This window comes from Anolis carolinensis, unplaced genomic scaffold, assembly GCF_035594765.1.
Source record: "Anolis carolinensis isolate JA03-04 unplaced genomic scaffold, rAnoCar3.1.pri scaffold_10, whole genome shotgun sequence".
In the NCBI taxonomy this organism is placed as follows: domain Eukaryota; kingdom Metazoa; phylum Chordata; class Lepidosauria; order Squamata; family Dactyloidae; genus Anolis; species Anolis carolinensis.
In genome coordinates, this window is record NW_026943821.1 from 3,599,678 (window position 1) to 3,621,633 (window position 21,956).

The 21,956-nt window shown below is 44.3% G+C and overlaps 1 protein-coding gene across 2 annotated transcripts in view; it reads right to left on the reverse strand.

The window, feature by feature from the left end:
• Positions 1 to 21,956, reverse strand: part of LOC100558967 (leucine-rich repeat and fibronectin type III domain-containing protein 1) — a 157,415-nt gene that overhangs the window by 18,340 nt on the left and 117,119 nt on the right. The gene's annotated exons all lie outside the window — the stretch shown is intronic.

Consider the following 21,956-nt stretch of genomic DNA (forward strand, 5'->3'; position numbering starts at 1 on the left):
ACTACAAACAGAGGCACAACCATGTGGCCCAAATGATTCATTGGAACTTATGCCTCAAGTACCACCTCCCAGCAGCAAAGAACTGGTGGGATCACAAACCTGCAAAAGTATTGGAAAATGAGCACGCAAAGATACTGTGGGACTTCCAAATCCAGACTGACAAAGTTCTGGAACACAACACACCAGACATCACAGTTGTGGAAAAGAAAAAGGTTCGGATCATTGATGTTGCCATCCCAGGTGACAGTCGCATTGACGAAAAACAACAGGAAAAAACCCAGCCGCTATCAGGATTGAACTTCAAAGACTCTGGCAGAAACCAGTGCAGGTGGTCCCGGTGGTGATGGGCACACTGGGTGCCGTGCCAAAAGATCTCAGCCGGCATTTGGAAACAATAGGCATTGACAAAATCACGATCTGCCAGCTGCAAAAGGCCACCCTGCTGGGATCTGCACGCACAATCCGAAAATACATCCTAGACACTTGGGAAGTGTTCGACTTGTGATTTTGTGATATGAAATCCAGCATATCTATCTTGTTTGCTGTGTCATAATAATAATAATAATAACTTTATTTTTATACCCCGCCCCATCTCCCCGGAGGGACTCGGAGCGGCTTACATGGAGCCTTGCCCGACACAAACAGCAATAAAACAATGAACAAATATCCCAACAATAAAACATCGGCATCAATAAAACAGTCGTAAAAATCAACATACAGCATAAAATGTTAAAAACGGGAGACTAAAACACGGATCTGGGCCAAAGTGCAGAATATTTCAAAATGGGAGAGGTAGTTTCACAGCTAAAGTAGTCAATAAAGTGGAAGATAATAATGGCAAAGTATCCTATTGTTGAGTGGGCAGATAGTTCGAACCTACAATAATTAATCATCGAAGTCCTTTTGGGAGAGCCAGATTTTTAAGCTTTTTAAAAACTTTTTGTCGTTTCCTGATGACTCCTTTAAGGTTCATGCCAGGTGACCTCTGTACATACACAACAAACACATGTCCCCAAGACACAATTACGAAAGCAATTGTGACATTTACATGCAATACTTAGGAAAATACTCCGGAATTACATTTGGTTTCTCCCATGTTACTTCAATTATTCATCTTCGCATAGGAAGATGAAATAATTAGATGATATGCACTTCTAATTCAAGCTCTGGTTGGATATTGTGTACAGTAGAGTCTCACTTATCCAAGGTTCTGTATTATCCATGGCAGTCTGCCTTTTAGTAGTTGTTGTTTTTGTAGTAAATGTTGCAATGTTTTGGTGCTAAATTCGTAAATACAGTAATTACTACATAACATTACTGTGTATTGAACTGCTTTTTCTGTCAATTTCTTGTAAAACATGATGTTTTGGTGCTTAATTTGTAAAATCATAAGGTAATTTTTATGTTAAATAGCCTTTTTCTTAATTCCTTTTCTTAATTCCTCCTTATTATCCAAGATTTTCGCTTATCCAATGTTCTGCTGGCCCGTTTATCTTGGATAAGTGAGACTCTACTGTATTCCACCATCCAAGTCAGGGGTCCTCAAACTTTTTAATCCGAGGGCCGGCCCTCCTTCAGACTGTTGAGGGGCCGGATTATCATTTGGAAAAAACAAAAACAAACAAATTCCGATGCACACTGCACATGTCTTATTTTTAGTGCAAAAACAACAACAACAACAAGAACAATGAAAGAACAATACAATATTTAAAAATAAAAACAATTTTAACTCAACATACATTTATCAGGATTTCAGTGGGAAGTGTGGTCCTGCTTCTGGCCAATGAGATAGTCAAGTTAATTAGGATTGTTGTTGTTGTTGTTGTTGTTGTTGTTGTGTGCCTTCAAGTCATTTCAGACTTTGGGCGAGCTTAAGTCTAAAATGTATTTATTTATTATTTATTTATTTACTGCATTTATTTACTACATTTGTATCACACCCTTCTCACCCCAAAGGGGACTCAGAGTGGCTTACAAATTATATGTACATACAATATGCTATATTATTAGCATAGCACAATATTAGCATTATATATTACTATATTGAACTATACCACTATACTGTAATATTATTAGTAATATTATATGTAATATAGAATATATAATTAATATTATTATATGGTATTATTATTAGTGTTATATTGTATTACATTATAATATTATTATCAATATTATATGTATATACAATATATTATATTATAAAACTGAGGGCGGGGGCCAGGTAAATGACCTCGGAGGGCCGCATTCGGCCCCCGGGCCTTAGTTTGGGGACCCCTGATCCAAGTCATTGATAGTTTTTTTGAGCCTTGGATTATAACTTGGAGACTATATACGTAAATCTTGGCACGACATCTGCATTAGATTTATGTAAGTGTGGAGCAGAATTATATGAGATGGAGTGGGTTAACGTTGAGACCTAATAATAATAATTAGGCATGTGCAGTTTTCTCTGAATTCTCGGATGTTCGGAATAAAGTTGGATGTTTTTGACCATCCGAATGGGTATCCGATGCCCATTAGCAAGTCGGAAGTACCCTATGGTTTCGAAGCGTTTGGAGCCATTCCTTTGGATGGTTCGGAGACAGCTTCGGAACAATGTCTTACATGGGCTTGCCTCCCAGCCAGTCAGGGCTTACGTTTTGATAAAGCAAGAGGTTAGCGATTGACAGGCATTGCTGGCCCAGCCATGTGGCTTGCAGGTTCATACCGGCTGGGGAAGGGAAGAAAGCGGTTGGTAAACTTTTATTACGGTCAATGACCAGCTCATATCAAGGGCACCCAGTCCCGTACATCCATATGAAATCCGAGAGGTTATATACTTCAAAATTAATAAAACTCCTATAAAACTAAATCATTGACAAAATTTAAAATCTAGGCTAAAAACTTCAATCTATATATATAAAAGGGTAATGAAATTTCGGCCTAGGACAAAACAACAAAACTACACATCCCAGAAACACTAAACTTGGCAGCACAACCCCTCATCCATGCCTCTGCGTTCAGACAACAAAAAGAAAAGAAAAATAAAGTCCTAATTAGAGGGAGAGGAAGAATTGTTTTTATCCAATTGCTGCTAGTTAGAAGGCTAAGCTCCACCCACTTGGTCTCCTAGCAACCCACTCAGCCCAGAGGACAGGCAGAGTTAGGCCTCACTTAGGCCTCTTCCACTTGCCTATAAAATACAGATTATCTGATTTTAACTGGATTATATGGCAGTGTAGACTCAAGGCCCTTCCACACAGCTATATTACCCATTTATAATGGACTTAATGTCAGGGGAAAACCTTTACCCTTTACCTTAACTATCACCAATTCCTCAGTACTTTATTTCCCATACCACCATACTTCACCACAGCAACGCGTGGCCGGGCACAGCTAGTATTAATATAAACCATTATAAAATTGATGGTGTTGGTGTTTCTGCTGCTTCTGCTGGGTGGGTGGGAGGCGAGGAGGTTGGGGAGGAGAAGGGAGAAAAGAGATGAGAGAAGGAAGAGAGGGAGAAAGAGAGAAGAAAGAGAGAGAAATATAAGGGAGAGAAACAAAGAAAGAGAGAAAATGTTTGGAGACAGAAAAAAGGGAGAAAGTGTTTGGGAATTCGGAATAAGTGCTGGGGTTTGGGAAATTGGTCCCTTTTTAAAACAATACGTCACGTAACTGACAAAGTTACTTTTGTCTGGGTGGAATCCTGTCTGCCAGCCACATGAAGTGCCTTGAGTATAGTTCAAGTGCTACATCTCCCATCATTCCCTAACAGCTCTCTGGATAGAGAGGCCAGTCTGCTCTGCTCCGGGTGACAAATGTCATTTCCTAATTGTTTCTGTCATAAAAACATGGGGAAACTTTATTACACTGTCAAAACTTGTCTTTGTACAAGGTGTTGTGGTAATCTCTGCGCGGTTAGACTCAATTTAACCCTCTCTGAGGGAGATTCCACCAAAAATCAGCAGAGTAGCAAAAGCAAAGCTTTCAAATGCAACAGTTGCTTACACTGGCGAGCAAGAGAAGCCTTTGTCTATTTAGGATTGCAATGGACTGCAGAGTCTAAGCAAAAGTTCAAAAATTATTTATTCAGGTAAAAAGAACTCCATTGTAGATAGAAAGGCTTGGGAGCTGTCTAGTCTACTCTAGACTGGTTTCTAAGGAGAAATAACAAACATTTAAATAGTTACATCTCACCAGGAGAGATGGCGAGATGCTTCTTGTTAGCTAGAAGAACAAAGGGAGAAGAAGAGAACCAAAATGGTTCCAACCTCATGGTCCAGTTTACTGGGACCATAAAAGACATTCTGACCAATGAGAAGTTAGTGTCACATTTCTACTGACTTCAAAGTAAGGGATGTGACGTAAACAGGATAGAATGAAACACAGTAAAGCCTGTCTAGGCATGCTTTGGAAACAGGGAAAGGATTCCCTCAATCTAACTCTATCATCTATCTAACTACATCTAGACTTGAGTAGTCCAGGATAATTCCCAACACAAGGGACATCGTCCTATAAATAGCACATTTTGGTTTGTTGAGTCTCCGTACCAAAATTTGTGACGGATCTAGATAATCGGTTTCCTCCAAGAACCCCGGGAGGCTGGAGCTGAGTAGTCCCCACCTAGAAGACTCCCCAAAGATCCTCTGCTTGGAAAAATGGCCTGATGGAGGCATCCAAACATGAAGCTGAACTCTTGTTGAATACTATCAACATACGCCTTGATTGGGGCTCTGGTTTTCTTTCGGAAGAGATTCCACTTCCAGAGTCTTCAGCTGAATAAAATAAAATCCTTTCCAGCCTCAACAAAAGGATCTCTCTTGGAGTTATCTCTCATGTCATCTATATCACTTTGAATGAGGTTTTCCTGTTTCTTGCAGGGGGTTGGACTGGATGGCCCGTGAGGTCTCTTCCAACTCTACTATCCTATGATTCTACGGCCAATTTTCTCACACCAGAAGCGACTCAGGTTGCTCCTGACATGAAAAAAAAAGTGTTGAGCAGAACCAGAATTGGAATGAAGTTTATTTATTATTTATTTATTTGCGACATTTATATACCGCCCTTCTCACCCCGAAGGGGACTCAGGGCGGTTTACAAGTATATATACATACAATATATTATATTATACAACTATATCACAATATTATTAGTAATATTGCATGTAATATAAATATACAATTATAATAGTGAATTATAATAATTATTACATTGTATTACATCATAATATTATTATTAATATTACATGTATATACAATGTATTATAATATTAGTATAGTATAATATTATTATATATCATTATATCATTAAATTGATACAGGAGACATGGTGGAAAGATGTCTTCCCGGCCCCGCCTTCTTCATTCTGCTCCAGATATAAAACTAGCATAGCATGTTATTGCGGATAGGGGCCTCTAGCTGATGTAAAGAGACAAAATGGAAATGGAGATGGAAATGGACCCTCAGAATCTCCTGTTTGGAAGAATGGCCCAACGGAGACGCCCGACCTGCCTCCTGGACTTTCCAAACCCAGGTCTCCGGGGAGCATGAGAGTTCTGTCTCCTGGCTCCGTGTCGTGACGCCGTGAAGCCACCGCTGGGGTTTTGTTGGCTGCCTGTTCAGACGCTTGGCTTTGTCTGCCTCCTGGAGAGGGTGCCACGAGTGGCGGCACGCCATTGTGATCGCAGGGGCGTCAAAGAGCCCAGACGAGGGGAGAGGCTCCTTGCCTCCTACCCAGGCAGCTATTAATACCCTGCCTATTATGTCGCCAGATGACTGAGGTCCCTCTCGGTGATGAGGCATTCAGTGATGCACCGCCTCTCCCACAAAGGCCGCTGCCTCACGCTCCTCTCAAGAGCCCTTCACCCACCAGCAGTTACCTTGGGAGAAGGAGGCTCTCCTTGAAACAAGAAGATGAGCGGCAGGCATTCGGGAAGGCGTTGCAAACTCTGAGGGGGAGATGCAGGCATGATCGTTGTGTGCCTTCATGTCGTTTCCTTATTATGGTGACTATAAAACGACCCTGGAGCCTCCGGTGGCTCAGTGTGTTAAAGCGCTGAGCAGCTGAACTTGCAGACCAAAAGGTCCCAGGTTCAAATGCAGGGAGCGGAGTGAGCGCCCACTGTTAGCTCCAGCCTCCGCCAACCTAGCAGTTCGAAAACATGCCAATGTGAGTAGATCACTTCTTTGGAGGCTTTTAAACAGAGGCTAGATGGCCATCTGTCGGGGGTGCTTTGAATGCTATTTCCTGCTTCTTGGCAGTGGGTTGAACTGGATGGCCCATGAGGTCTCTTCCAACTCTACTATTTTAGGATTCTATGTATCTACGGACAACACCGGCTCTTTGGCTTAGAAATGGAGATGAGATGAGACAGAGACAGACGCAGAGGCAATTTAACCTTCTCCTGAGGGGATGTTCGATTCCGTCCACAGGGGGGAGCAGCTGCTTCATCATCCACTGAGACGGCACTTCCTCATTCCAACGTTGGCTAGATGATTTTTTTTATGGAGTCGTAAATTAGTTAAATTAGCCTCCCCACTTTATAAGTGGTACCTTAATTTCCTACTTGATAGATGCAACTATCTTTCGGGTTGCTAGGTCAGCAACGAGCAGGGGCTATTTTTTATTTTTTAATTGTCGGGTGCTCACCCCACCACAGGCTGGCCTTGAACTCATGACCTCATGGTCAGAGTGATTTATTGCAGCTGGCTGCTCACCAACCTGCGCCACAGTCCAGCCCCGCATGCAGTCATGTCTAAGGCCACATGACCTTGGAGGTCATGACCAAAGAGCCGGTGTTGTCCGTAGACACCTCCAAGGTCATGTGGCCGGCATGACTGCATGGAGCGCCCTTACCTTCCCGCCGGAGCGGTACCTATTGATCTACTCACATTGGCATGTTTTCAAACTGCTAGGTTGGCAGGAGCTGGGGCTAACAGCGGGCGCTCTTTCCGCTCCTGGGATTTGAACCTGGGACCTTTTGGTCCACAAGTTCAGCAGCTCGGTGCTTTAACTCACTGCGCCACCGGGGGCCTCAAACTGGGAGAGGTAGCTAATATCCTGGAGGATGCAAAATGAACAATTTGGTTGATTTGCCAAAATTAACAAAGTGAATTTTCACAGGATGATATGTACACTTAGGCAGAACAAAACATGCAAGGCACAGCTACAGAATTTGAAAACAGTCCATATGAAAGAGATTTCCGAGTCTTAGGAGACCACAACATGAGACAACAGTGTGATACGGAAGCTTAAAAAGCCAATGGTGATTCTCCTCTGCATCAACAGTATAGTGTCGAGATGGAGGGAAGTTGTGTTTTGGTCAGACCTCACCTGATACAAGACAGTGTTCAGTTCTGGACAAAGCAACTCAAGGAGATGAAGTTATTCAGAACCACTGGCAATTATCTTCGAGAGTTCTTGGAGAACGGGAGAAGTCCCAACAGATTGGAGGAGGGCGAATGTGGTCCCTATCTTCAAGAAGGGAAAAAAGAACGACCCAAACAATTACCGTCCGGTCAGCCTCACATCAATACCAGGCAAAATTCTGGAAAAGATCATTAAGGAAGTGGTCTGCGAACACTTAGAAACAAATGCGGTCATTGCTAATAGTCAACACGGATTTACCAAAAACAAGTCATGCCAGACTAATCTGATCTCTTTTTTCAATAGAGTTACGAGTTGGGTCGATACAGGGAATGCTGTGGATGTAGCGTACCTGGATTTCAGTAAGGCCTTCGACAAAGTCCCCCACGACCTTCTGGCAAGGAAACTAGTAAAATGTGGGCTAGACAAAACGACGGTTAGGTGGATCTGTAATTGGCTAAGCGAACGAACCCAAAGGGTGATTCTCACCAATGCGTCGTCTTCATCATGGAAAGAAGTGACAAGTGGAGTGCCACAAGCAGGGCTCCGTCCTGGGCCCGGTTCTGTTCAACATCTTTATTAACGACTTAGACGAAGGGTTAGAAGGCACGATCATCAAGTTTGCAGACGACACAAAACTGGGAGGGATAGCTAACACTCCAGAAGACAGGAGCAGAATTCAAAACGATCTTGACAGACTAGAGAGATGGGCCGAAACTAACAAAATGAAGTTCAACAGGGACAAATGCAAGATACTTCACTTCGGCAGAAAAAATGGAAATCAAAGATACAGAATGGGGGACGCCTGGCTTGACAGCAGTGTGTGCGAAAAAGACCTTGGAGTCCTCGTGGACAACAAGTTAAACATGAGCCAACAATGTGATGCGGCTGCTAAAAAAGCCAATGGGATTCTGGCCTGCATCAATAGGGGAATAGCGTCTAGATCCAGGGAAGTCATGCTCCCCCTCTATTCTGCCTTGGTCAGACCACACCTGGAATACTGTGTCCAATTTTGGGCACCACAGTTGAAGGGAGATGTTGACAAGCTGGAAAGCGTCCAGAGGAGGGCGACTAAAATGATTAAGGGTCTGGAGAACAAGCCCTATGAGGAGCGGCTTAAAGAACTGGGCATGTTTAGCCTGCAGAAGAGAAGGCTGAGAGGAGACATGATAGCCATGTACAAATACGTGAAGGGAAGTCATAGGGAAGAGGGAGCAAGCTTGATTTCTGCTGCCCTGCAGACTAGGACACGGAACAATGGCTTCAAACTACAGGAAAGGAGATTCCACCTGAACATCAGGAAGAACTTCCTCACTGTGAGAGCTGTTCACCAGTGGAACTCTCTCCCCGGGGCCGTGGTGGAGGCTCCTTCCTTGGAGGCTTTTAAGCAGAGGCTGGATGGCCATCTGTCGGGGGTGCTTTGAATGCGATTTCCTGCTTCTTAGCAGGGGGTTGGACTAGATGGCCCATGTGGTCTCTTCCAACTCTACTATTCTATGATTCTATGATTCTATGATTCTATGATGGACAAGATGGAATGTATACAGAGAAAGAAGATGGAAATGGTCAAAAGTCTGAAAGCCAAGCCTCATGAGGAGCAATAGGAGCCCCCAATGGCATAGTGGATTAAAGCCTTGTGACTTGAAGTTCGTGTTGCTGATCTGAAAGCTGCCACATTCGAATCCCACCCGGGGAGAGAGCGGATGAGCTCCCTCTATCAGCTCCAGCTCCATGTGGGGACATGAGAGAAGCCTCCCACAAGGATGGTAAAACATCAAAACATCCGGTGTCCCCTGGGGAACGTCCTTGCAGACGGCCAATTCTCTCACTCCAGAAGCAACTCAAGTTGCTCCTGACACAAAAAAAAACCCCAACAAAAAAACATAGAATATATACTTTTGGCTTATCTAAAATTGACCAATGGCTGAGGGTCTTCCTCACCTTCCACACCTACTTGGCTACAATTCCCAGGGTTCCATAGGAGTTAAAGTTGGGTTAAATTGCATTAACCCGACAGTGTAGATGCACATTAGAAAATGAGACCCATGAGAAGCCTCCCACAAGGATGGTAAAAACATCAAAACATCCGGGCGTCCCCTGGGCAACGTCCTTGCAGACGGCCAATTCTCTCACACCAGAAGTGACTTGCAGTTTCTCAAGTCGCTCCTGACACACAAAAAAAATGGAGAGCAGCTTGGAGAGCTAGGTATCGCCCCAAATATATCAGCACGGAAGAGTGGCAGCTGTCAATGTCACCCACCTGATCCCAGCCCTAGTCTTCACGGAGGGTTACTGGCCCTCCCCAGAGCTGCCAAATCTCTTGCGGCAACGGCACCGGCATTTTTATGTTTTGATCCAGGACTAGAACTATCATTACCATTTTCTTATACGTGCTTTAGAAAGAGCTCTCCTTTTTGATTGGGTTTAGCTTTTTGCAGACAGCAGAGGGAAAGCGACTGCGGCATGAAAGAATGCACCAGACAGACATCCACACAATAGAGTCTTTTGGTGATAAAGAAGGGGCCAGACAGGGAGAGGGACTTGGCAGTGATCCCAGGTGTAAAGAGGCCGGCAGCGAGGGGGGGGGGGGGGGGGGAGATAACTGTGTTTCCATTCTCAGCTCTGAAATATAGGACGTTTTGGTGGGAGAAGTAAACTACTGCCAATTCAAGGCTCAGGATGTATTAGTGCAGGGGTTCTCAACCTGTGGGTCCCCAGATGTTTTGGCCTTCAACTCCCAGAAATCCCATAGGCCTTAGTTTGGGGACCCCTGATCTAGACGCTCTCATAAGACCATAGGTAAGCCAAAAAACCTCCAAAGACCATCTAGACGCTCTCATAAGATCATAGGTAAGCAAAGAGACCTCCAAAGACCATCTAGACAGTCTCATAGGACCATAGGGAAGCCAAGAAACCTCCAAAGACCATCTAAATGGTCTCATAAGTTTCATCAGTAAGGAAAGGGACCCTCAATGGCCATCTAGATGATCTCATAAAGCCATAAGAAGACCATAGATAAGGAAAGGGACCCTCAAAGACCATCTAGATGGTTTCATAAGATCATAGGTAAAGAAAGGAACCCTCAAAGGCCATCTAGATGGTCTCATAGGACCATAGGTAAGGAAAGTGATCTCCAAAGACCATCTAGATGATCTCATAAGACCATAGATAAGCAGAGAGACCTCAAAAGACCATCTATATGATCTCATAGGACCATAGGTAAGCAAAGAGACCTCAAAAGACCATCTAGACAATCTCATAAGACCATAGGTAAGGAAAATGACCTCCAAAAGCCATCTAGACGATCTCATAAGACCATAGGTAAGGAAAGTGACCTCCAAAGACCATCTAGACGATCTCATAAGACCATAGGTAAGCAAAGAGACCTCCAATGACCATCTAGACGATCTCATAAGACCATAGATAAGCAAAGAGACCTCCAATGACCATCTAGATGATCTCATAAGACCATAGATAAGCAAAGAGACCTCCAAAAACCATCTAGCTCCGCCCCCTGTGTCCTAACAGGTGCCTCAGGTGCTCAGCCTTGTCTCCGGCACTTGGGTAGAGGCTCCGCCCCATCTCATAATAGGTGCCATCACCACCCCCCCCAGTGGGCGGTAGTGCCCACTTTGGGAATCACTGGTGTAACCTATGTGTCTACTTTATAATAATAATAATAATAATTTTATTCTTATACTTTCTTTCTCTGTAAAGTGCCTGATATATTGCCTCACTGAAAACGGAATAAAAGGAACCTTTTTAAGGTCCAAAAAGTATTCATGACAGGTGGATGCCATTCAGCTGCAAAGGTCTAATTGATTGGCTGAGAAGAGAGCCTCACAGCTGTGAGGGTTTTCAGTGGCAGCATAAATAACTGGTGTTTGCAGTAGCCCTTTGCAGGCAGCAACGTCTTGAAATAGAACTAAAACCGGTATCTTGTTGATGATTTTTGTGCCGTGTTTTGGACATTAACATGGACATTTGGTGAGACTCTCTGTTATTTTACTTCATGGAACGGACATTTGGACTCCTCTCTTCTCTCCCTCAAGGGCCATGTGCTGATTGCTGTTGTGATTTCCGAATTGCCTCTGATTATCCTGCTTGAAGTATGGCTGCCTCTCTCGACAGATATGAAAGGAACTGGAGCCAAGGCACAAGCGAGATGTTTCTGGCTGCTCTTCAGTCCTTTCCAGGCCAAAGCAATGGCAATTCGGAAGGAAGAAAGGGCTTCCAGCAGCCCCGGGTCCAAGCCATGGCAGAGCTGTGCCGGGCTGCTCTTCTCTCCCTCCGAGACCAAAACAATGTCCTTTCGAGCAGGAACACGGAGCTCCCACTAGCAACCTGCGCGGAGGACCATTATATCCCATCTAGTGCCATGTAGGCTCTCCTGCGTGAATCATGTGTTCTTAAAATATATATGAATCAACCTACAAGTCTCTTCAAGGCTCTTTTATTTTTAAAGAGCATCTTGTCTTAAGGCAATAACATCACAGGTAGGAGGGCCCTCGATTAGCCTGTTTTGTCACCGAAGGCTGAGTGGGTTTGGGACTGACCTTTTAAAAAAAGAAAATATTAAGTTGTTTTTATTAACTACTTTGTCATTTTTCTATCCAGTCGCTTATTTTTTACGCACGGCATTTAATGCCGGCCCCAATGGGCTCTTTGTGAACTTAAAAGTATGAAAGGTGGAATATATGAATATTTTAAGTTTATAAATAATATCAAGCTATTTCATGAAAAAGGGAAATGTAGCACAGTCTCAAAGTGATAGGGAAAGAAGCCGGGTGAAAATGCCAAAGCCGGGCTGTGGCACAGCTGGCTAGTAACCAGCTGCAATAAATCACTACTGACCGAGAAGTCATGAGTTCAAAGCCTGGGTCGGGTTAAGCCCCCGACCATTAAATAGCCCGGCTTGCTGTTGACCTATGCAGCCCCGAAAGACAGTTGCGTCTGTCAAGTAGGGAAATTTAGGTACGCTTTATGCGGGAGGCTAATTTGACTAATTTACAACACCATAAAACTGCCAGCAAAACACGATGAAAGGAATGAGGAAGTACAGCCACTAGTGGACGGTGAAGCAACAGCTCCCCCGTGGCCGGAATCGTGAAGCTGGAATAATGTTAAATGCCTCTGTGTCTGTCTATACTGTATGTTGTTTGTCTGTTGGCATTGAATGTTTGCCATATATGTGTTCATTGTAATCCGCCCTGAGTCCCTTTCGGGGTGAGAAAGAAGGGCGGAATATAAATACTGTAAATAAATTAATAAATAAAGCCTTCATATCCTAGGATCACCAACTTCACGTTGTCTTTACTCTAGTAAATTTTCACCATGGTACACAGTTATTTAAAGTGACAACGTAGAACTTCTCAATTGATATCTCTAGTACAATCTTCCATGTCAGATCTTGGAAAGGAGACTTCAGATGGAATACAAATCTTAGCCTTCTAACTGGCAGCAATGGGAAAAAACAATTATTCCTCTCCCTCTAATTAGGACTTTATTTTTCTTGTTTTTTTATGTCTAAACACAGTGGGGATGACCATGTCTTTTGTGGCCAAGTTTCGCGGGTTTTGGGTGTTTAGTTTTGCTGTTTATTTCACGTTAGAAATGGTCAGAATATATATATATATATATAGACTAGCTGTGCCCGGCCACGCGTTGCTGTGGCGAAGTCTGGTGGTATGGGAAATAAAGTATTGAGGAATTGGTGGTAGTTAAGGTAAAGGGTAAAGGTTTTCCCCTGACATTAAGTCTATTATAAATGGGTTATATAGCTGTGTGGAAGGGCCTTGAGTCTACACTGCCATATAATCCAGTTAAAATCAGATAATCTGTATTTTATAGGCAGTGGGGAAGAGGCCTAAGTGAGGCCTAACTCTGCCTGTCCCCTGGGCTGAGTGGGTTGCTAGGAGACCAAGTGGGCAGAGCTTAGCCTTCTAACTGGCAGCAATTGGATAAAAACAATTATTCCTCTCCCTCTAATTAGGACTTTATTTTTCTTTCCTTTTTGTTGTATGAACGTAGAGGCATGGATGAGGGGTTGTGCTGCCAAGTTTAGTGTTTCTGGGATGTGTAGTTTTGTTGTTTTGTCCTAGGCCGAAATTTCATTACCCTTTTATATATATAGATTGTGATCCACCCTGAGTCCCCTTTGGGGTGAGAAGGGCGGAATATAAATACTGTAAATACTCAATGTTAATCAAGCCTGCTAATTGCAACACTCACACTTACTTCAAAAAGACACTTTTTGTTTCTTCCACCCTGGACATTATTGCACTCCACTTGCATCACTTCCAACAGAACCCTTGAAGATGCCATTAGCCACAGATACAGGCGAAACGTCAGGAGAGAATGCTACTGGAACATGGCCATATAGGAGCCTCCGGTGGCCTAGAGGATAAAAGCCTTGTGACTTGAAGGTTGGGTTGCTGACCTGAAGGCTGCCAGGTTCGAATCCCACCCGGGGATTGAGATGAGCTCCCTCTATCAGCTCCAGCTCCATGTGGGGACATGACAGAAGCCTCCCACAAGGACGGTAAAAACATCAAAACATCCAGGCAATGTCCCCTGGGCAACGTCTTTGCAGACGGCCAATTCTCTCACTCCAGAAGCAACTCCAGTTGCTCCTGACACAAAGAAAAAATGGCCATATAGCCCAGAAAACTCCCAGCAAGGCAGTGATTCTGGCCATGAAAATCTTTGAACACAAAATTATCATCATCTGGTAAAGATGTTTGGCTTCCATCCCCTCCTCAGTCTTTTGGGCTTTGAGAGAGAGAGATAAAAGCGACCCCTTGTTCCACCTTTGCCTCTGCTTTTTTTCTGGAGCTCAAGGCAGCCATCCATCTGCTGACCTTCAGGTGGTTGCTTGCCTCCCGTCGCTCCTTTCCAGATGGGTTTTTCCGCAAGAGCCGGCAGCGGCTTCTGCTGACTCAGTTCCCCGGGGAGCCTGAGTCGGGGATGCGGCAAGAGCTGCCAGGCAGCCACAAGGTTCACGGCTGAAGCCACAGTGCCGAGCCGGAGTTGCACAGCATGTTCACATCCGGCGCACCGCTTTGGGTCCTATGGGCGAGGGTCTGTTCCGAGAGTGGAGTGCATCCCTGCATCCCGGGGTGCCGGCTGTCGACACGGATGACGGGATCCCGAAAGATCCACCCCGAAGAGACAAAAGATGACAAGCACTTGATGCCACGCGGTGAAGTGTGACACGATTGTGCCTGGAAGAACGGCCGGCTCGAATGCAGGAAGAATGGCAGAAAGATAGAAGGAGGCTGGCTTCTATACTGTAGCTTGGTACCACTTTATCAGCCATGGCTCCATGCCATGGAATGATGGGATCTGTAGTTTTGCAAGGTCTTCTGTCTTCTCCGGAAGCAGTTAAAAACAGGGCTGTTCTGTCGTGCATTCAACTAGACAAGTCCATTATAGCCTGGCCCATATCCATATTGTAAATTGCCCTGTCCCTTTATAGTTTGATTTTCATTCCAGATTTATCTTCCCTACCTGTTTTGTCTGTTTGATGTATGTTCTATTTTGACATAGATTGTTACGCCCTAGGCAGCTGGAGCACCGAAAACCAACACAAAGACCAATAACAATATAATATCTTTATTAAAGCAAGTAAAGTTCCAAAAGGAAATAAGCAGCAAAGTTGAAGAAGCAATTGACCTCCCAGGAAAGATCAAATTTAGTCCAATAAGAAAAAGTCTAATACTGGACATAAGAGTTTAAAATCCAGAAACCGAAACACACTCAAAACTCTGCCTGAGTTTTGAGTGGGGAAAATAGCAAGTAGCAAAAAGAGTCCTCTAGAATAAATGTCCAAAACAGGATTTCAGGGCAAGGCAGAAACTAGATGTTCAGGAGCTGAAACGCAGTCCAAACTTGGCAAGGAGGTAGACCGACACTCGGTCTACTCAAGAGTAAGCGCATCTTCAGGCCGCTTGGAATCCAGGAGCTGGAGACGATGATGTTTCTCAGTGAGAAGTAAGGTTGTCACCGCAAAGGCAAGTTCTCAACACAACACTTTTATTGAAGTTCATAAGCTCCCCCAAACCAGGTGCCTAACTCCCTAAAACTTCCCAAGAGAACTGAGCTTGTTACAGTTATTACACCAAGTGTCTAACTCCCCAATTCTTCCCAAGAGAACTGGGCTTAGCCATAGTCACCAGGTTGGCAAAAGCTGAGGCTAACAGCAGGCGCTCAATCTGCTCCCCGGATTCGAACCTTTCAGTCCGCAAGTTCAGCAGCTCAGCACTTTAACACACTGTAACACACTGGCTGGGATCTGAGCAAAGCTGAGTAGAGCGAGAGTATAATTTCCCTTAACTGATACACTAGACTCCTACGGATGCAACCTAGAATCGCATTGGCCTTTTCCGCTGTTGCATCACGCTGTTTGGCTCATGTTCAGCTTGAGCTCTATTAAGACTCCAAGATCTTTTTCACATGGACCGTTTCCAAGTTGGGTCACCCATCCTATTACATCTCAGGCTTTTCGTTTGTGTTGCCTTCGTATCGCGCCGTACATTTCTCCCTGTTGGAATCCATTGTGTTCACTTTGGCCCCGCTCTCCAATCTGTTCAGGTCATTTTGGATTCTTGAATACCTAGCGTTCCTGCCAAAGCCCCTTTCGACACTTCCACCAAGGGGGAAATTAGCTATTGAAAGCGGACTTAAGCCTCGAATCAAAAAAATATAGGCTTCATTACACGCTGCAGAATGCGTGCCTTGGATACAGAAGAGAGGGAATTTCTCCAATTAACTCAATTAGACCTAAAGTGGTGCGTATTACGTCAAGCTTAGGATGCAGTTTGGATTCCCATAGAGCGCATGTGGCCCATGGACTTCCCATCCGTGTTTTTATATTCATGCCCAGTTTGAAAAAAAAAAGAGAGAATCATTCCCTCAAAGGGTTTGAACTCTTCTCAGTTTGACTGTCACCCATATTGTTGTCCTATATTGGACTTTTAATGCCTTGAATGATTGTTTTAATATTTTAGCTTCAACTTATGTTTTATTTAAATTATGACTTGTTTAATAGGTTTTAATGTGATACTTGTTTGAACTATTCATTTTATGATTTGCTGGGCTTGGCCCCATGTGAACCCCTCCAAGTCCCCATTGGGGAGATGGAGGCGGCATATAAAATTATTTTTATTATTTTATTTTATTTTTGCTAATATGACACAGCAAACAAGATAGATATGTTGGATTTCGTATCACAAAATCACAAGTCGAACACTTCCCAAGTGCCTAGGACTGTGTGATGTATTTTCGGATGATGCGCGCAGATCCCAGTAGGGTGGCCTTTTGCAGTTGGCAGATCGTAATTTTGTCAATGTCTATTGTTTCCATAACCCGGCTGAGATCTTTTGGCACGGCACCCAATGTGCCCATCACCACCGGGACCACCTGCACTGGTTTCTGCCAGAGTCTTTGAAGTTTAGTCTTGAGGTCCTGAGAGTGGCTGAGTTTTTCCTGTTGTTTTTCGTCAATGCGACTGTCACCTGGGATGGCAATATCAATGATCCAAACCTTTTTCCTTTCCACAACTGTGATGTCTGGTGTGTTGTGTTCCAGAACTTTGTCAGTCTGGATTCGGAAGTCCCACAGTATCTTTGCGTGCTCATTTTCCAAGACTTTTGCAGGTTTGTGATCCCACCAGTTCTTTGCTGCTGGGAGGTGGTACTTGAGACATAAGTTCCAATGAATCATTTGGGCCACATAGTTGTGCCTCTGTTTGTAGTCTGTGCGATTTTCTTACAGCAGCTGAGGATATGATCCATGGTTTTGTCGGTTTCCTTGCAGAGTCTGCATTTTGGGTCATCAGCTGATTTTTCGATCTTGGCCTTAATTGCCTTTGTCCTGATGGCTTGCTCCTGGGCTGCAAGGATCAGGCCTTCTGTCTCCTTCTTCAGGGTCCCATTCGTGAGCCAGAGCCAGGTCTTCTATTATTATTATTATTATTACGATTATTATTATTATTATTATTATTAATTGCCTTTGTCCTGATGTCTTGTTCCTGGGCTGCAAGGATCAGGCCTTCTGTCTCCTCCTTCAGGGTCCCATTCGTGAGCCAGAGCCAGGTCTTCTCCTTGTTAGCTTTTCCTTCAATTTTGTCAAGGAACTTTCCATGCAATGTTTTGTTGTGCCAACTGTCAGCTCTAGTTTGTAGTGCGGTTTTCTTGTACTGGTTATTTGTCTGCTGTGTTTTGAGGAGTTTCTGATTTTTGACTTCAATCAAAGCAGGTTCTTCACTTTGCTTTACATATTCTGCCAGGGCAGAATATGTAAAGCATATTACAAATGATTATTATTATTATTATTATTATTATTATTATTTGAAGATTGTTTTATGGCCTCCTCAATGGCTCGGATATCAGTCGGAGCGGCATCCACTCCGGTTTCTACTCCAAACTTGAAAGGCGCTCCCCCAAAGAGGCAAAGCTGTTGGGAAGAGAGAGAGTTCAGAACCTTGAAAAAGCTGCTTTTGAAATCGGAATTAAGACCCAGAGCGGATTTAAGGCTTCCCACTGACTTTAGCCGGCGAAGACCCAGCGTGAATTCCTCTTGGTGTGGATATTAAGACAGGAAAATACCCAATCCTTCTACAATTCCTCACTTTCGTGCGTATCATATCTATCTGCCGGCAACCAGAGAAATTGGGCAAAGTGAAGCAATGCAAGGAAGGGGGGGTCTCCTCTCAAAATTGAGGATTTAAGGTGCAAAATGAGGACTATTACGTGGGAGGTATTGCTTGCTGTAACGTCAATGTGAGCGGCAATCAACAGCTAGAATCCAGAGGGTGAAATGATCCATTCATTTCATAGAGAAAACAGACATGTCCCAGGGAAAAACCAGTAAAATCCCCCAAGAATGCTTTGCAAAATAATGCAGTACAAGGGAGCTATGCAGGTTATTATTTTAGGGATAATAATAATGTGTGTTTGTGTGTATGTGAAGAGAGAGAAAATAATCTATACACATAATAAAAGTGAAAATATGTATGTGTGTGTGTATATTTATATGTATATTTTTATGAATGTATATTGTATTTGATATTGTTTCTTACTACAGTAGAGTCTCACTTATCCAAGCCTCACTTATCCAAGCTTGGATAAGCAAATATCTTGGATAATAAGGAGAGATTAAGGGAAAGCCTATTAAACATCAAATTAGGTTATGATTTTACAAATTAAGCACCAAAACATCATATTGTACAACAAATTTGACAGAAAAAGTAGTTCAATACGCAGTAACGTTATGTTGTAATTACTGTATTTACGATTTTACCACCAAAATATCATGATATATTGAAAACATTGACTACAAAAATGGATTGGGCCAGGTTGTGGCGCAGCTGGCTAGTAACCAGCTGCAATAAATCTCTACTGACCGAGAGGTCATGAGTTCGAAGCGCGGGTCGGGTTAAGCCCCCGACCATTAAATAGCCCGGCTTGCTGTTGACCTATGCAGCCCCAAAAGACAGTTATAATAATAATAATAATAATAATAATAATAATAATAATAACAACAACAACTTTATTTTTATACCCCGCCCCATCTCCCCGAAGGCACTCGGGGCGGCTTACATGGGGCCTAGCCCGATAAAACAATCAATATCAATAATACGACTATAAAACAATTATACCAGTAAAACATCAATAGCAATAAAACAATCGTTAAAATCGGCAAGAAGCATACGAAAAACATACAATATTAAAACAGGAGACTAATTCATAAAATCCAGTTGCATCTGTCAAGTAGGGAAATTTAGGTACGCTTTATGCGGGAGGCTAATTTAACTAATTTACAACATCATAAAACTGCCAGCAAAACACGAGGAAAGGAATGAGGAAGTACAGCCACTAGTGGACGGTGATGCAACAGCTCCCCCTGTGGCCGGAATCGTGAAGCTGGAAAAAAATGTTAAATGCCTCTGTGTCAGTCTATACTGTATGTTGTTTGTCTGTTGGCATTGAATGTTTGCCATATATGTGTTCATTGTAATCCGCCCTGAGTCCCCTTCGGGGTGAGAAGGGTGGAATATAAATACTGTAAATAAATAAATAATAAAAGCTTGGATAATCGAGGCTTGGATAATAATAATAATAATAATAAAACTTTATTTATACCCCGCCACCATCTCCCCAACTGGGACTCGGGGCGGCTTACATGGGGCCATGCCCAAGACAATACAATAAACCATAACATAATACAATTAAATAATACATTACATAAAATAAACAGTACAACATAAGATCAAAACAGCAATATAACACGAGCGGGCCGCATGAATACTACATTTAAAAACTAGATTAAAAATTAAAACTCTGGGTGAGAAAGGGATCAGAATAAAACCTCGAGGGACGGGACATCAGATAGTGAACCAGTCTAGAGGATAAATATCGGGGGGGAGTAGTATAGAACATTTACTCTCCGAAAGCACACCGGAAGAGCCATGTTTTTAAATCTTTCCTGAAGGCTAAAAGGGTGGGGGCTTGCCTGATTTCAATGGGCAGCGAGTTCCACAAGCGAGGGGCCACCGCAGAGAAGGCCCTCTCCCTTGTTCCTACAAGGCGAGCCTGAGATATAGGTAGTGGCGACAGGAGAGCCTCCCCTGATGATTGGAGAGGTCGGGCAGGTTTATGGTAGGAGATACGGTCACGAAGGTAGGCGGGTCCCAAACCGTTTAGGGCTTTATAAATGATGGTCTGCACCTTGAATTGGGACCGGAAGATGAACGGCAGCCAGTGGAGCTCCTTAAACAGGGGAGTAGATCTCTCCCTGTAACTCGCCCCCGTTATTAGTCTGGCGGCCGAACGTTGGACCAGCTGTAACTTCCGGGCCGTCTTCAAGGGAAGCCCCACGTAGAGCGCATTACAGTAGTCCAGTCTAGAGGTAACTAATGCATGCACCACCGTGGTCAAATCAGACTTCACGAGGTATGGTCGCAGTTGGCGCACAAGTTTGAGTTGTGCAAAAGCCCTCCCGGCCACCGCCGACACCTGCGCTTCAAGCGTCAGCGCTGAATCCAGGAGGACCCCCAAACTGCGGACCTGTGGTTTCAGGGGGAGTGCAACCCCGTCCAGCACAGGTTGCCACCCAATACCCCGATCCGACGAGCGACTGACCAGGAGGGCCTCTGTCTTGTCAGGATTGATCCTCAGCTTGTTCCTCCTCATCCAGTCCGCCACAGCGGCCAGGCACTGGTTCAGCACCCGAGGGGCTTCCTTGGAGTCAGGTGGGAACGAGTAGTGGATTTGTGTGTCATCTGCGTAGAGATGGCAACACCCTCCAAAACTCCGGATGACCTCTCCCAGCGGTTTCATGTAGATGTTAAAAAGCATGGGGGATAAAATAGACCCTTGCGGGACCCCACAGGTCAAAGGCCAGGGGTCCGAGCAGGTGTCCCCCAGCTTCACCATCTGGGAACGGCCCTCCAGGAAGGACTGGAGCCACTGCAAAACAGTGCCACCGAGTCCCATCCCGGAGAGCCTCCCCAGAAGGATACCATGGTCGATGGTATCGAAAGCCGCAGAGATGTCCAGGAGAACCAGCAGGGTCACACTCCCCCTGTCCAGCTCCCTGCGGAGGTCATCCACCAAGGCGACCAAAGCCGTCTCAGTGCTGTGCCCAGGCCTGAAGCCAGACTGCGAGCGGTCCAGAAAATCAGTGTCATCGAGGAACTCCTGGAGCTGCGTGGCCACCACCCGCTCCAGAACCTTGCCCAAAAACGGGAGGTTGGAAATTGGTCTGTAGTTGTTACATACAGATGGGTCTCATAAGTGAGACTCTACTGTACTTGAGTATAAGCCGACCTGAATATAAGCCCATCAGGACCCTCACCCGAGTATAAGCCGAGGAGGTTTTTTTCAGTCCTAAAAAAGGGCTGAAAAACTAGGCTTATACTCGAGTATATACACTATATTGTTTTGACATTATGTTGTTGTTTATATGTGCCTTGCTTTGGCTCTCCAGGTCCTGGACCAATGCATCCTTGAATCCTCTTTGCTCTCATAGGCCTTGCCAGACTCCTTGAAATATCGGTGAATGAAAGACCAATTGGATGGGCAAAATGGCAATGGCCAAATGTGGAAACGGAGAGAGCAGATGGGCTCTGGCCCCGTCGGAAGCCAAGGAGCAACAGGGCAAGTTTGGAAGGAGAGCAGCCATAGGGCTGGGCAATGGGACAAGCCGAGCGAGAAAGAGGCAGAATGAGAGCGAGCGAATGGGGAAATGAATGGAAAATGAATGGAAAATAAAGTACAGGAGCTTAGCTGTTCCAGAGCAGTAAAACACTCTCTGTGCAATCTTCTCCTTTGCAAAAGCAATGGAGGATTTCTCCCCAAAAGTGGGAAAGGACCTCAAGATTCTCCCTAGGCATTGTGAGGTCCTCCATGTGCAAATCTAAGGAGGAAACAATGCACAGAATTATATTGTCAAAGGCTTTCATGTCCGGAATCACTGGGTTGCGGTGCGTTTTTGGGCTGTATGGCCATGTTCCAGTAGCATTCTCTTCAACATTTTGCCTGCATCTGTGGCTAACGGCATCTTCAGAGTGAAGGGACCATAAACCAGAAAATAGCAAACTTTTGCCT